General features: G+C 43.3%; 1 long non-coding RNA gene across 3 annotated transcripts in view; it reads left to right on the forward strand.

The window, feature by feature from the left end:
- LOC109304814 overlaps nt 1–12,654 on the forward strand; it is a 57,599-nt gene extending 44,945 nt beyond the window's left edge. The window contains exons 3-6 of one of the 3 annotated variants that reach the window (XR_002099472.1): nt 5,859–5,938; nt 10,326–10,566; nt 10,646–10,708; nt 11,790–12,654. This is a non-coding gene — a long non-coding RNA (uncharacterized LOC109304814). The remainder of the gene's footprint in view (nt 1–5,858; nt 5,939–10,325; nt 10,567–10,645; nt 10,709–11,789) is intronic. The other 2 variants (XR_002099473.1, XR_002099471.1) reach the window with 2 other exon arrangements.
- The last annotated feature ends 479 nt before the right edge of the window (nt 12,655–13,133 follow it).

Raw genomic sequence — 13,133 nt, forward strand, 5'->3', positions numbered from 1 at the left:
TCAGGTCCCTTCCGACCCTAGAAACTATGAAACTATAGGAGACCCCCTAGATCACCTACTTCTGACAGGGTGCAATTTTAGGTCATGCCCAGGACCAAGACCTTCTACCTGCAGATGTTTCATTCAGCAGTTCAGCCAGGCAAAGTTTCTGCCTGCTTGCCAGCAGTGAACTTCTCTGTTTTTATAGGTGGCTATGGTTCTAAAATAGCCACCGCTGTCAAGCACCTGCTGGCTGCTTGACATAATCCTTAAAGTGACAGGTACCAACAGTGCCCTGCCACACCCACCATGGCCTGTAGGGACCCCAGTGAGGCTGTGCCTGGAGGTGTAGGGTGGAAGCATCTAGGGGTGTGTGAAATGGGCCGTATTCGATTTGGATTCAGCCTGAATTGGGGATTTGTTGATTCAGATGACTGTCCCGATTTGCTTCAGCTAAATATTTTTTCTACATACCCTCGAGGTACCAGGCGCAGCTCATGAATGCTGCAATGCTAGGGTGGATAGAGCATCCCACAGGAGCATGGGGGGGTGGAACTGCATGCTTGACAGTGAACTCAGAAGTGGACCAGAAGTACTTCGGACCCACTCCCATGCTCCCCTAGGTTGGCGATTGGCTACGGGGGGACCCCGGGTCCCTCCCAGACCCAGGAGGCATCAGTCACTGAGCTGGGGAATGGGGGAGGTCCCCCGTTCGCTCCCTGGCAGACCCGTAAGTGGACCAGAAGTGCTTCCAAGCACACTGGGGATCACCCTCCTCCCCCACTCCCATAGGAAGCTCTATCTATCGCACCATCTCAGCATTCACTTGCTGCCTGGTACCTTGAGGTATGTAGAAAAAACATGTAAAGCTGTGTCTATGTCTGAATCATCAAATTTTTCTGAAACTCTCTGAATTGATTCACAGCATTCTGATTCAATTCAGAGAAATTAAAGCATCTCCTGATTCAATGCAGAATTGGAAATTCAGCTGCAGAATCAAACTGGATCCCCACTGAATTGAATCAGTGACTGAAGCTTTGCACAGCCCTAGAAGCAGCCCTTATCAGGCTTGTCCCTGAGGCCAGACTCTGCCTGGGCCAGCACCTCAGGCTGGGGGCAAGGGGAGGGAATTAAACTCCCCTGTCTCTGGGTATGGGAACCCAGTTGGGGTCCATCCAGCTTTCCCTCCTCTTGCTCAGCAGCTGAGGGCCTGGACAAAGTCAGCTGGCATGGCTCTCTTATTTGCCCAGGGCTCGGGCTTGGGCTGGGGCTGCAGCAGGGGCTGCGGGACTGAATCCAGCTGGCCTGTGGGTGTTGCTGAGGGCAGAGTCATTGGGGCAGGTGGGCCGGGGGCCACAGGGCTGCATGGTCAGACTGCTCCTGGCTCCCTGTGTTGCCCTGAGGTGTCAGGCCAGTGCTCAGGATCTCAATATTGTGCTGTTAGGAGAGTGTGGTGTACAACTGCACATCCACACATAAAAATCAAGTAAGCACACTAGGTGCATACATCCTCACTAGGCATACATACTCACACTAGCAACTCAGATACACACACGTCCAAAATAACCATTCTAGGTACATGTACACCTATCACCAATTTAAGCCCATACACGCTACACACACCAAATTTAGACAGAATCAGTTACCAACACCTGCATATCCAATACACATACATGGATTACTAATTCATATACCACACACACAATGATATCTATATATGTGTATATATATATATATATATATATATGTGTGTGTACTCACTAATTCACATATATACCACCCACCTACACATATACACAGGTGAGTTCCTAAGTTGGGTGTTGTGATGTGTGTGTATGTATGTGTTTGGTGTACTTGGAATACCTGGAGAAAGTTTAAGGTAAGAAATTAGAAGTGTAGGGAATGAAAGTTGCTGGGAGTGAAAGTTACCGGGACCAGGATTAGAACCAGTAGACTAGAGGGACCAGGGCTGAAGAACTGAGGCTTGGGGGTAACTTTAGGTTACTTGAGCTTAATTGATTAAAAGACAATGCCCAAAGCCTGCAGAACAGGGGAGCGATGCTGGCACAGAGGCTGGGACTGGAGCCAGAGCTACGGGGGAGCTGAAAAGGTAGATGGATGCACGCATGCACACACAATGGCAGCAGGGGTTAGAGAGGCTTGGTGCAGGGGCTGAAGTCCACTGAAGTCCATGAGGAGAGAGAGAGAGAGTCCAAATTGTAGGAGGGGGTGTGCAGGTAATATCTACCTATCCGAGGCTGAAAGTTGATCCTCGATGGCCACACAGGTAAGCCCATGGGGTCAGGACCCTTCCCAGCCCACTGCAGCTCTGTAACAGCCGAGGCCAGCTCAGAGGTGCTGGCAAGCCCTGAGCCCATCAGCCACCACCGCCACACCCAGTGGGCTCCAGCTACACAAGCACCCCCCCACCAAGTGGTACAGCATGGCCGCTGCAGCGGCAGCTGGAGGTGAGGGGGGAAGAACAGCCCCACACCCTAGCCAGCCCACAGGTAGATGGGGTGGTGGGGCTGGTTGTGAAACTGCACAAGACAGGGGGCACAGTATGGGTGGCTGCCAGGCTCAGGGCTTGCCAACACCTCCAAGCTGGCCCAGGAAGCCTGTTCCCCAGCCATCCCCCATCTGTGCTGCTGGGCTTGGCAGTCATGCAGCCACAGTGGGCTGGGAAGGGTCCTGCCCCCATGGGCCACCCTGTAGAGCCCTACCCAGTAGACTTGGGCTCCATGACAGTCCTGCCCGGCTTGGGTGCATGGAGCCACTAAGCTTCCAGGGCCCCAGCTGTAGCTGCAGCCTGCTGGGAAAGACCCAGACCTGGGCTGGCCCCTGTCTCCACCCTCAGCAAGTGAGGTAGGTGGATGGTGGGGCCATGCCAGCTGTCTTTGGCCATGCTCCCTCCTCTGCTACTGGACTGGGGAGGTGGAAAATGGGTGACAGGGGCTGCAGTCTCCAGAGAGCGGGGTAATAAACCCCATCCCTGCTCCCTCTGCTTCAGGAGACCATGCCTCTGGCCATGCCCCTTCCCCTGCTCTGGCTAGAGAGCAGAGGGAAGGGGCCAGCCCAGAACTCTGGACCAGGAAGCACTGTCCTGCTCAGGGCTGCAAAGCATCTGGGGTGCTGGGGGACTCTGATTTAACTTAAACCAGGAAGGGGTCTGGGACAGAAGTTGCATAAACCACTTTGACCCAGATCAGTTAAGTGTAACAAGGTTTATCTTAAACCAGTTTCAGCCATTTTGAAACTGGTTTATGTGCAGTGAGCTTCTGTTCTGTTACACGTTTAAACCAGTTTCTGATCACGTAAGCCAGTTTGCATGTAACTTATGTCCCTAGCCTAAGAGGCAAAGCAGACCAACAGAATAGCTTCCTTAGGCAAACAGAGGCTACCTTTGATTGTGGTGCACAAAATATTTTTATATTCTACTCTTGCAAACACTGAACTGGAAAGGGTCTCCAGGATCACAGTACAGTCCTCTGTCTGAAAGCAATCATTTCTTCAAAACAGTCCAAAAGAACATCAGTTCCAGTTGCCCTTGCATAGCAAGGGGTTGTAATATTATTGTCCATTTCTTCTTAAACCACTAAGAGAGTTTTTAATAGTGAGATGTCTAAAATGTTTTGTACAGATTGATTAGGAATAAATCCATGCAAAACATAGCTGTTTTTCTGTATCAACTGATAAATCATGTTACCCCTTTTTCCTTCTCATGGGATCTTATAATATAGAAATAAAACTTGAAAGTTGTTCAAGTATTAGGAAGTTCATGCTGGTCACTATGTACTCATGAAAAGAATTACATTTTGTCTGAATAACTCTGCCTCATTTTAGAGTCTCAGTGAGCACTTGTAGTTAGGTAGTCCCATAAGATTGGTAGAGATTCAGATTCCCAAATGTTTAAATATTTATTGGTCTAACTGCATTTGATAGTTTGGTGACAGGATTTGCTTTCATTTTTAATTAAGTATTTAATCATTAATTATTATTGATTTACCCATTGACCTCAAGAAAATGAGTTTGAGACAGTACAGGATTTCAGATTCATCTATTGAGACTCCTTAATCTTTTGAGTACTGACTGGGTTAAGATATAAAGCAATTCATTATTTACATACATATAAAAAAAGCCCCCCCCCCCCGATATTCTACCGTTAGGGATCTGCCAATTCCCAACTGCTTGTATGCACTCTTTAACTTTGTTCAGTCCTAATAGTTAGAATATGAATCTCACTCTCCTAGGCTGAGTCCATTACCCACTAGGCTATTTTGTAAAAGGTGAGTACCACCATTAGCCCCTCACCCTCAAACCAACTTCGTGTTCTGGATCCCATCTGGATGGGAATACTGAATATGCAGCCCTTAACCAAACCATCTAAATTCCAGCTATGGGGTAGGGAGTGGGGGAGGGGGCAGGCTAGCAGGGCCTGCAGCAGGGCTTGGTGGGGTCCAGGAGGGTTTGGCAGAATTAGGGTGGCTACTGGGGTCCATTAGTGGGTTTACTTAGACTGGGTTGACCATTTTTATATTTTTCTAACTTTCCTGAACTTCTGTAAATGTCATGCTTAGATTGACTTAACTAAGTGTATGCTTCACATCTGGGTGCACTAAATTTGATCAGGAGGTCATTTTTAATGCAATCTAACCTCCCTGTATGTACCATCAGAGTCTGTGCTCTCTAGATTACCTTCTGGAGGTGCCTAAAGCTTTCTGGCCATGTCTATACATGTGTTTACACATGCATAAACTTAATGTGCATTAGCTTAATGCACATTAAGGTGGTTTATGTGCGTATCTAGATGAGCACATACTAACTCAGGTGCATGGACCAACTAGTCACTAAAGTTAGTCCCAAGTTAATGGACCCACTGCATTAATGTACTTTAGCACATCTACACGATCGCTAATGTGATTTAGCTATTTGCACATAAATTTGCTACCTGCTTTATGCCATTTTTAAGGTGTATTAAAGGGTTGCACATGTAGATCCACACCCTTAATGAGCCTTAATTAGGGGTAATGTGCATGAAATGTTCACATGTAGACATACCCTCCATGTTTCTTTATATCACTCTTCTGGGGCCAGGAACCCAATTTTGTATGTGTTGTGATACCTAAATTGGAAGCATGGAAGGAAAAAAATAAATTTTTCCCTATGCCTATCAGAAGCTGGCAATTATATGGTAAGGAGAAAAATTATATCATTGTTCCTTGACAATGAGTGCATTATATTTAGGGTTCTTAAATATGTTGTTGTTAATTATTAAATCATTGGTATGCCAGGCTTGATTACTACTGTATTTGCATACCACAGATCGCCATGTAAGTCACACACCTTATTTTCAGAAGGCAGAATGTCTGATCACTATTATAATGGGTCATAACAATTCCATTAAAGCTAAACAGTGGGTGGAAAAAAAATCAAAAGAAAAAATAACTATATTGTTTTCGTCTGTTCCCCAGTGAACTCTGTGCACTGGTTTTTGTTCTACTTTGAGCTCCAGTGAGCAAGGCTGTGCAAAGGGAGCATCTCACAGGTTCATGGATATAGCCTTCTCCTCAATCAGAGGCCATATCACCAGGCAATCTGGTTTGCCAGGGCTTTTGCAAATATCCTGTCATCAACATTATATAGCAAAATATGAGAAACATTTTCAGTGATACTACTTTTATTATTAATATAATTTATTTCCATTTATAAAAAATGAAAATGTTCCTTATCCATAGCCCCATGAGCATGAACAACCTTTACAAAACACAATTAATTAATACAATTATAGTTATGTCTCTGAATGTGGGAGGAAACACTTTCTTTATTGAAGAATGAGAATATGGTTTCAGCAAGGTAATATTATATCTTTATGTTTAAAGGGAATTCAATACTCACCCGATCTGAGCCTGATGTGTTAGTGAAATGAGATCATCAATTACTGTCTGCTTTTCTTCTTGAGGTAATGCTTATTTAAATTGTTCGTGATTTCTTTTGACAGTTTGAGCAAATGCAATTTTCATAAAAAGGATTTTTACTGCTTTCAGTTCTTGCTTCAATATATAATTTCTAATAGAATTTTTAAGACTTTGGCTATTTTTTTATTCTTTAACACCCTCTGATGTGGATGCACTCAGACTGCTGCATTTTAGGACTTTTCACTACTGGGGTTTGATTAAATGTGCTATTGGTCATCTCCGTTTATTCCAAATCTGGAAAGTCCCTTTTAAGCACAAGCATTCCAGTTTTATCTGTCTGTCAAGAAAAGCTCATTTTTCATTGGTTTTCTTTTTCACTAGTAAAGGGAGGGACAGCTTTATAAAGAGCTTTGCAGTTATCCATAAATGATAATGACGAGTGTCCATCAACCACCCTAGAGGCCACAATACCTCCTCATTGCTTTTTCCAAATGAACACACATCAACAGCATGATGATACAAAAGATACAAATAAAAGTTTCCAGCTAAACATTACTAGTGTTCCCTAAGTATCTCAGTCTTGTCTGCCAGTGCAGAACAGATTATCCTAAATAAAGTGCAATTCTTTGTGTTCAGGAAACAAATCGTAACAAATTGTTTTGCATACTAACTTTGCTAGGAAATAAATACATACATTCTCAACCATTCAGATGCCATTGCAGTTCTAGTGCCACACAGCATCACCTCATTGTGTCAGTTGATGTGCTGCCAAAAAAGGGCAGTGAAGGCAATACATTCAGAGGTATAAAAAACCTTCAGTATCATACACATTGGGTGTTTGTTTTCAAGGAGGACCTGAAAATACTAATTTAGTATTCTGTGCCAAAATTTGCCTGAAGGATGGGAAAACTTCCAATTGGACAAAGGTTGAAATAATTGAACTATTTAGAGAAGGGATGTGTCATGTGTATGCAGAATAATAAATTGTAGAGGAAAGATAGATTAGGCACATATATTCAATATTTTCATAATGCAAAAACAAAGGGATGAGACAGTGAATGTTCATACTTACGAAATTCATTTTGACAAAACCATCCAGGGTTAGACTTGTTTGGATTAAAAAACAAATAGTTTGGAGCAGATATGGAGGCTCATGTTTATGCAAATAACGTAACCTCTAAGTAAGGGGTTTAGAATGAAGTGTTCTCTATGGACAGGTTACTCTATACTTCCTACTGGAAGGTTTCTTATACTGTGCTGCAAAGCATTCAGTTTTGGCCACAGTAGGAGGGTAGATATTAGAATGTGGGTCTGGTATAGGATAGCAGGTTCTTAGTTCCTAATCTTCTAACAGCTTCAGGGCATTCTGCCCTGAGTTTCCTGATTTCAGTATTGGGTATTTTTTTAAATTAATTGTTATTAATATGAAAGTGTGTGTAGTTTGACAATCAGTAGCACAGGTTTGGTATGCAGTGCTTTGCAACTGTCTCTGTGTCATTTTGCATTTGCTTTATCAACCAAACAGGTGTCTGTTTGTGTTTCTGAAATAGACAAGCAAAGGTTTAAAATCATGATGAATATATTTAAATATCCACAGGTGTCAGAAAACATTGACAGTCATTCTTATGCAATATCAAGAAATCAAATTAAAGCAGTTGTTCTGAAATGGATGCCTCAGTATGGTTATTAATGATATCATCTCTACAATCATAACTTTCCTTGGTCATGAAACCCATTACACACTGGCTGCTACATTGATTCTCCAATGGCATGAATCTTTATGGCTGCAGGGTAACTACATACCTTTCTCATGTTTGCTGTACTGTGGGGCAAATATAGATACTACCTCATTCAGGGATGGTTTCTAAATCAATGCCAACCATAGCATAATTATTGGTACTATTCTAAGCAATTTGTTTAGCTGGCTTAACTAACCTGTGATGGCATTGACTCTGCAGAACTGGCCTAAGCAAGACATTGTCACTCAGTTTTAACTCTGTCCTAACTGAAATAAAGTCATATTCTGGGTTTACCAGAGTGACATAGCAAATAAAAAATGACTGTGTGAAAACAAATTCATAGCCCTGAGCACTACTGCTACTTAAGGCACATTTTTCATAAAACCATGGATGTACCAGTAAGCACTTCTGGGCAGGCATCTACACATGCAGAGAAGTAGGAGCAGATTTGCTGCTAATCGCAGCAAACTCCTCCTGCTTCCTGAGGCCCTGAAATGGGCCCCTGCCACCACCAGGGTCAGCTCTAGGCTCCTCTGGGGTGCTACACTAGGGCCTGGCAGGGAGCACTGGGCCAGGAGACAGCTGTCTCCTGGCTGGGGCTGGGACATGATACCCTGTCTCCTAGAGTTGCCTGCTGCTGGGGGGTGGGTGATGTCCCCCTGCCCCTGTAGCAGGGAGCTCCTGGCCCTGGCTCCCTGATCAGGGGCAGGTCCCAGCCCCCTGCCCCAAACCAGCAGTGGGGCAGATAGCAACTAGCTCACTGCTAGCTGCCCCACAGGCAGATTGGGGTAAGGGGCTGCAATCGACCCCACCCCTGCAGCTCTTTCTAATATCTATGCCTTGATCACCCTATTGGGGCATGGGGCTGAGACCTGCCCCAAATCAGGACAGTTCCTAGCCTTCACCCCACATTCAGGGTAGAGGATGGGGAGTCTGTTCCTCACTCAGGTCTGCAAGTGTTGAGCAAGGTAGGAAACAAGCTGGGGAGCTCGTTCCCTGCTGAGCTCTGTGAGCAGGCAGCTGAGGAGGGAAGAGGCTCTGGAGCTTGTTCCCCCCTCAGCTCCACTAGTGCAGAGCAGGATGGTGAAAAGGCTGGGGAGCTTGTTCCCCGCTCAGCTCTGGAAGCGCAGAGCTGGTGGGGAAGAGGCTGGGAAGCATGTTCAGTGTGGGGAACAAGCTCCCCAGTCTCTCCCCTTCCCAGCTTCATGCTCTTGGAATTAGGTGGGAAATAAGCTCCCCAGCTCCTGCTAGGAGGGAGCTCCCAGCATCAGCTCTGCACTTTTGGGGCCACACTGGGAGACCCTTATCTCCCACGGTTGTGGGGCTGGTGCTGGGAACCCCAATTGCAATGGTGGAGTGGGGGCTGGGACATAAGGTTCTCTCAACCCCTGCTCCCCAGTCATAATCTTGGAGCTGGGGGGCTTGGAGCTCCCTGCTGCTGGGGCAGGGGGACATAGTCCCCCCCTGGGCTTCGGTGGTGGAGCCCACCCTGGCAGCAGGCAGCAAACTGGTGCAGGGAACAATCTCCCACCCCCTGGTGGATGGCTGCCTGGGAGCAGATTTGCTCCTGATCTACATGAGAGCTACTGCACCATTTCTAATCAAAAGTAAATTTGCTACTTGCAGGTAGCAATTTTACTCATTATTAGTGAGGTTTACTGCGTAGTAGGCATGTGCAGACATGCTTACTGCACAGTAAACTATGCTACTGCGCAGTTAAGAATCTCATGTAGATGCTCCCACAGAGTGGTTAGTTCTGTCAGCTATTCTCCCTCCCTCCTGAGCCATGTACAAATATAAATCTTACTCTCAAGCCTGAACTCAACCCTTGTGGGAATTTTAAAAAGACAAAGGCCTTTTTACATCTATGCATCAGTGTAGCCAGTTGGGATGGATAGGCCAGGATTGTCTGCACAACTTCTGGGGCTCACATCTGACAGAATCCTGTTTTGCTTCCTGCAGATTTGGATATGCATTTGGTTGTGGTAATTTGGTACTGTGATCAGAATATACAGTTGTTCTCAGTAAGTAGACACATTGGTTAGTATCCTGGAATATGATTTTGCATATATTTTTACATGGCAAATGAAGAATAATGAAAATATTTTTATCTCCTGAATGCAAACATTTGGAATGAACAAATCAAACCAATATATTCTACCACCAAGGAAAGCTACAGTGGTTTACTAATGAATATGTAATGCCTACATTAACATTTTTATTAGGCTCAAGTCATCATTTTGTTTCACAGCCATAAACACAGTGGACCATGCATGAAATTACTACTTTTTCAAGAGAATGAGTTGCGTCACTAGTTGTAAAGGCTGTAAACCTTTGCTTAACTACTGTGCTTGTTGCTCTAATAAGTTTCTTTGCTATAGCTTTTCTTTTCTATTAGCTTGGTACCATATAGTGTGTTAGTAATGACTCTAGCATGTTTTAGGATAACTCATTTATTTAACTAACATCAAGAAATAACTGATTCAGTGATCATGGTATTAATTCTGCTGTAACTGATCTGAGAGAAGTTCCTATTCTTGAATCTGAAACTGTCTGTATGTGAGAGTCTGAGGTGGTTCTCAATTCTGGAATGCACACAACGTGTGACAATTTCCTGATGAGACTTTTAACTCTTTGCAGCACAAGCATCACCTATTTATTCTGATATAGCTGTGGCTTGTCCTACCTGCAGGACTTTCTACATTTAAATAAATAAATGAATAAAAGTGTCATGGGTAGGCAAAGAGGAAAGAATTACTTCATGTTGGACAAGAATTTCACAACATTACCTTCATGGATATGACATGTGGAAATGATGAGACATATTGTACATTTTGAATTCCAAGGAGTTTGCAGGGAGATACTAAAGCCATAGCACTATGCTGAAGCTTCATATCTGGAGAGCAGTTCACAGATATGCCCACAGTTCTGTAGTAAGTCACATTCATATTTCCAATATTATCCAGCACCCAATATTTCACTGATACTCATCCACTCTTCTGTTTCTTCAAGTCTAACGTATCATGGAGTTTTTGAGAAGAACAGTTTCTAGATGGAACAATGTCTTAAACAAAGGTATTTCATCAGGATTTTTTTTATGTTTTGGTTTGTGAAAAAAACCTGCAAGTGCATTTATATGTTCATTTTGAGTCTGGGCCATGTGAGAGACCTGTTAGGATCCTCTTTATTTTCTGGATGTGATAAGTGTACACACCCAGTGTATACAGAAGAGTGAATTCTCTTTTTAACTTGGAAATGTTATGCAGTATCCTGCAGAAATGGCAGGAACTAATGGCAGGCCACTAAAAAACAGGGACATCTAAGGTGTCTTGGCAACTCCTCTGTAAAGGAATCAGGGGGAAGAGAAAAGTAAGGATGCACCAAGACTGCTGAAAAAAGGCATGCATTTTTGTGAAACAAAACCAGGAGTAAAAAACAGAAAGGGACTGATGGTCTGATTTGCTTGTTGTTCTGTAAAATTTTGGCTGAGGAAAGACACCTGGATTTCTTGCAGCACTAAGCCTAGGGAGTAAAGTAAAATACAGATTTTTTTTTAATTTATTTTTAAAACTTGTCTAAAATGAAGTGCACATGGCCTCTTGCTTGGCCAAGAGGCTGAAATATGATAGCAGAGAGTGTCTGTTTAGTGATGATTGCTGATCCCATTAGTTGTTTGCTTTGATCATATAACTCAGAACGGGGTTATAAACATCCACCAACATCCAGCTAATATATAGGTGTGTGAAAAAAGGTGAGGTTGCTCATATAAAGGAATACATTTTTCAAAATTGAGGGGGAGTTCAAAGTTCTTTCAGGGAATCTTTAAACGCTGTTCTCTCAATTGCTTATGTTACACTGGCAAAATCATTTTGAAAATGTGAAAAGAAGGCAAAGTTTTCTCAACAAAAGTGAGAAAAATTTGTTTTGATTTGGTTTTTTAACATTAAAAGGTCTCAAGTGATCATTGTTTCAATTAATGTAATGTAAGCAATTGACATATTTTAAGGAAACTCAGATCAAAATAGCAATTTTGTTGGAGTGTTTTTAGTTGAAAAAAATCATCCTTGTAGCCTAACTTACCCTTACCTTACAGATGCATTCAGAGGAACATATAGGTACTGGTGAGAATGATCCTGACATGCTGCTTTTGTTTCAGATTAATGAAGGATCATGAAAAACAGGTACAGAAGAGGTTTTGCAGCTATAATTGATCTGCCTGCCTGCCTGTATGTGGATTGTAACTACAGTAGGATTAGAAGTGCTGGGTTTGATGTCAGGAGTCTTATTACTCACATGATTATTAATTATGTCTCTCAACCAGGGAAGCTGAGTAACAAGGCTCAGGAGATTTGCCCCTTTCTGACTCTGATATAGCATCAGCATGCCCTCTATCCTCAAAGGATCATTAAGGGGTCACGCTGAACCCTTTGAATTAGCAATAATAGAGCTCTTGCTGCAAACAGCAAAGTTGTCCAGTTCTGCAGGCTGCTCTCCCCAAGCTCAGAGGTTTGACATGAGGCACAGGGAGTCTCTGAATTCACGTCTCATGAGAAATAGGTGAAGGTTAGTAAATTTTGCTATCTGCATGCAAAATTAACGGGTATGCTCCTTTCTGCTATGAATAAGGAACATCCACACCTAAAGGGCTGTTGACTTGTTCTATTAGGAGCAATGTTATTCTTCAGTGTAACAGCATTTAAGCTCATTGACAGGCACAGCAACTGTCCACATTTGTCATATCACCTGATGTCGTCACCAGGCAAAAAAGCTAATGAAAGAATTAATTCATCAGGAATGCATGTAGATATAATGAATGCAACTCACACAGTTAATCCATCCACATGTACTGTGTGAGTAGACCATTGCTGATGTAATGAAAAACAACATAGGTACACAATGTAAACAGACCCTATCAGAATAGAATTGTCTGGACACACCTACACGGGATGCTATGTCGCCATTGTGACATGGTATGGCAACGTAGCATCCATGGGTGTCTACATATGACCCAAAAGGAAGTACTAAATCATGGCGCTGTAACAACATCAGTGTGGATGTTGTTACAACATGTAGATGCGCCCTCACAGAATGATGAAATCATTATTCTTCTGTATACTGCTTATAGTAGTACCTGCAATCTGTTGCATAAAAATCCAATATAGTGGATAAGGGACATTCCACTCATTTTATGATAGGGAATAACGTGGATGGAAAATAATTGACAATGCTTCAAGAAACGAGTTCATGATGTCCACAGACTGACTGTGTGCACTTGTCCTGTGCTGCATTCATTCACAGGTTCATCCTTAAAAACAAATATCTAGAAGTGTGCATGTCCTAATCAAGATTACTGTTGTTTCCCAGCAGCAGGTGCCACCTGCCAGTTCCATCAAACCAGAAGATTTACTGGACTGTACAGTTCAGTGGGTTGCCAAGGGCCATGTCACTACAAATGAGTGTATTGTCTGTGCAGTTTGCTCAAATGTCTAGCATACCATAC

This window comes from Gavialis gangeticus, unplaced genomic scaffold (assembly GCF_001723915.1).
Source record: "Gavialis gangeticus isolate Ggan-Ray unplaced genomic scaffold, GavGan_comp1, whole genome shotgun sequence".
Classification (NCBI taxonomy): domain Eukaryota; kingdom Metazoa; phylum Chordata; order Crocodylia; family Gavialidae; genus Gavialis; species Gavialis gangeticus.